We start from the raw sequence: 4,143 nt of genomic DNA, 5'->3' as shown, positions 1-4,143 counted from the left end.
CTTCATCATTGTACTCGTCACTAAGGAGTAATTTATATTGTTATCGAGAGGTCGACGAAAAACGTTTCTTTTTCGAAAGCAATTGATTGACTTTAAGCACTGTCAAAGAAAGTCGAATTTCTGAGTCGTAAACTTGCCATCATGCACTCCACTATTTTTTAGGAAAACGGTAGGAAATGTTGCCAAAGTCAGAACATTAATAATCACAAAACAGCATTGCACGAATGCGAGATCTTGGGTACTAGGTAAACACAACAATAGCAAAGATATATCTGTGGAAGACAGGAAAATTTATAATGTATTAAAAAGTAACGTAGAGATTAAGTACTTTGTTCCTATATATGCCGTTGCTAGTATAAATTTGTATCACATCGACGTTATCCATTAAACCTTTCTGACAGTTCTTAATCCTTACCAATACTACAACGGCGAACGCGTGTACGCTTCAGACCCGAATTAGTTGAGTTGTCGTTTTTGATGTATAGAAGCTGGCGAATGGAGAAACTTTTTTTAGATATTCTACATCCGTCACCATGGAGGCTGCTATTCACATTTGTCAATCGCTTGCGAGTGTTAAAAACTTTTTATATCTCGAGGGATTTGTTCAAGTTGAAGCAGTTGCGTCAAACTGGAACTAATGTGCGATTAGCTCCCGGATTACAAGGTTTTGCCTTACCTCCAATAAATTACAAGATTTAAAGTGCTTGAATAATTTTCTAATATAAAATTTATCTAACATCCACTATTGCGGGATAAAATGTCAACAGTAAGAGAGAGAAGGAAGTTTTCGTAACTTGCCGTGCCTGATATCTCTTGTGCCTTTGTTAAAACTTCTTAAAAACAAATAACGTTGTATCTTGACACATTTTTCTTATGCGAAACTTTGCATGATCATTTATAAATGTCAAGTAGGCGCATTTGACACGACTTTATTTAATATACTTTGCTTACAAATATGGTTTTAGGTCAAATGTTTTCTTGTGCGAATATAATGATTTTTGAGAGTACTTTTTCTTTAATCCCATAGTGTTTTACTGTATTTCACCGCATTATAGAAGTAGGTACGTAAAGTACTAATTGTATTTTTGTCTCTTTAATGCGTTTTAGATATAACCAAATCTCGATTTTGATGTTAATCCTATGGCGCAAGCATGCCATGCTACCATACTTAGAACTGTGTTTTAAACAGATACTTCTCTCAAATAAAGCAAACGGTATTATTAAATTACCAACTTTTTCGGATAGGAGGCGACCAACGACATTCATCTATACTCGAACAGAGTAGGTTCTGTTTAATTCTAATAACTGAGTTTTTGTAGTTATTTACTTATTGAGTTAATGGGAAAACGCATTTTCTTGAATTCGTGAGCATCAACTAAGTTAAAGTACCCACGTGAATTTGGCCCCCCAACATTAAAATAATGAAACGTCAAATACTTCGTTCGTTTGCACATTGATTGCACATTTAGGCACACTTCGATATTTCGTTTCCACATTTCTAAAAAAAAAGGTATTGAAAAAGAACGAATTTTTGGAGGGGCCAACGCACGATTTAGCCCCCCCCCCAACATTTTAAATAATGAACGTCAAATCCTTCCTTCGTTTGCACATTGATTGCGCATTTAGGCCACACTTCGATTTTTCGTTACACATTTTCTGAAAAAAGATATTGAAAAATCCAAAATTTTGGGGGCAAACTTCACGATTTTTAGGCCCCCCAACATTTAAAATATGGAGCGTAGTAATTTCATTACTTTTTATTTTGTTTGCTCATGAAGCACAGATTTTTCCTTTAATTCAAAAAAGGCCTTAATTCATGATTTTAGCTCCTAATCTTAAAATTTAGAAACTTCATTCGATTTTACCGCCCTAAAAAAACATATTAACGGAACATAACGGGTTGGGCTACAATTACCAAATGAATTTCGACTGATAGGACTTTGGATTCGACGAAAATGCTCACGCCATCGAGCTGTTTTGCAAAGCGAAAATCGCTTGCGAGTTCCGCAGCACTCCTAAAAAGTGCTCGGGTGGTTTATCGTGAGCGCTCGGAAAAAGTGCTGTGAACGGAAAAAAGCGCTCGGGAACGGGAAAAACCGCTCGGGGAGCGTGCCGTAAAAAGGGAAGAAGAACTGATTCGTTCTGTTCCCAATGACTATCCACAATCGCCACAATAAATGAAATCGCTCCTTATACATTTTGAGCGGCAGTAATGTTCCCCTTCTTTCTTTTTTTATTTCTCTCCGCTTCCACCGCCATGACCAAAGAAAAAGCATTTCCATTATGACTAGATTGAAATAGCACGATGAAGCCATGTTTTAAAAAACTAAACTGAACGAACTTGCTTGTTCCCTCACCAGATGGAGAATTGTCGCGCCGCACCGCGCTGTTTATGCGAATGTTGAATCCAAAGGTAAGGACCACACTAGTTGGAACTGCACTGCATTTTGGAGTGACCGCGGACGCTACGAATTAGTTATAAGGGTTGGCAATTTCAACGCTGTTGACGCGACACTGCAAACATTTTGTTCAACAGTCATAAGTAGTCTTTTTGAGCAAGATGCCTAAAAGTAAATTTAAGGGGATGTTCCTCGTCGAAGACCATTTTGACAAACAAAAACTTTGTTACCTTGTACGGAAGCACGATTAATAGCGAGTATTGCGGACACAATTTTCCGTTACGTTAGACGGCCATTTTTTCTTATGATATAACGTAAGGGAAATTTAGTGAAACGCGCTTGCGGATAAATTTATTGTTGCTGGAATTTGATTGGTTTACGTTATTTATAAACATAAGGTAGAATAGTGTCTTTATACGGTATAATTCTTAAGCTTTTTTACGTTATAAGATATAACGACAAGTTTTGTAACGTAAAATGTACATCCGCAAACTCGCTTATAATCACTGTCGTTACGCTTGTTAATAAGTGCCGCACTATCGGCAGTAAACTGACGCGCGATTAGAGTTGGTGAAAAAGTCCTCGACCTTGTTGTTGAGGGTATTTGCTTAGGGTATTGCTGCGTCATGCATTCCCGCTTGAAGTGAAGTTCCGTTCTAGTTTGCGGTGTTACCTTTAAAAAGGCTGAAGGGTTTGGACGTTTCGCAAAAAGGGAGATGTGTCGGGATTATTCTTTCGGTTAAAATAGGTGGGTATAGAAAGTACGTACCAACGATGAAGATGAGTTTGAAGGAGGTTTAACGGAAAAAATTTTGAAAACAAGGGCAGTAATTGAGATTTGATCGAAGCTTTTAGAGAGAAGACAAGATAGACAAACAATCTATGCCGGGTACATGAGAGACAGCGCGCTAAAGGAAGCATACGTGCTAGTCGTTCTTGGAGGAGCCTGTAATGAAAGTCTAAAGAGGCGTAAAAGAGGGAAGTGGCAAGGGAGATGAAGATAAAAGAGTTTGGGTATTGTAGAAAAAGTTTGAAAAGAAAAGCTCGAAAAGAGGCATTGCGTAAAATAACTTTTGAAAAAAAATTAACTATACGTAAGAGGTGGCTGAACAAACTCAAGGAGAAATTAAGAGCCGAGAAGTGTGTCTGAAAGAATGAAAAAGAAAAAACAATAGTATCCAGGGAAAAGTATGTAAAAATTAAAGCAGAAACGAGAGTCTAAAAACGAAGGTGTTAGAGGTGAAAGTGAAGGGGTTGTTAAGGTTCTGTCGTGTAAAATGAAAGCGACAACAGCGTGCCCACTATAGTATGCCGGTATCTTTATGTATATATTACCAGGGTGGGCAATTTGAAAAACCTAAATATGCGTACATTTGTCTAAAGTTGGTTTTTATTTCAATAAATGTTCAAAATGGTTTCCGTTATTGGTAAGACAGTAGTATAATCTATTCTCAAACTCTTGTCGAACCTTTTCAAATGTTGGTTTTGCAATATTTCGACATTCTTGAATTATTCTCTGTCTTAGTTCGTCTATGTTCGTCGGTTGCGTTTTAAATACGACAGATTTCAAATGTATCATATTAGTTTATTTTTTGATTTGCACGATATTTACTAACCTAAATGTAATGCTATTTGGTATGGTTGGAAAGCATTTTTTCAGAGCTTTCCAACGACGTATCACACATGGGGGGTCACTATTTAAGATTAAAAAGTTGGGGTGGCTGGGGCGCAGGGGGTTGAAGGG

Source organism: Photinus pyralis, unplaced genomic scaffold (assembly GCF_008802855.1).
Source record: "Photinus pyralis isolate 1611_PpyrPB1 unplaced genomic scaffold, Ppyr1.3 Ppyr1.4_LG6, whole genome shotgun sequence".
NCBI classification, from domain to species: Eukaryota; Metazoa; Arthropoda; class Insecta; order Coleoptera; family Lampyridae; genus Photinus; species Photinus pyralis.
The sequence above is the reverse complement of the archived record's forward strand: the minus strand, read 5'-3'. Positions refer to the sequence as shown.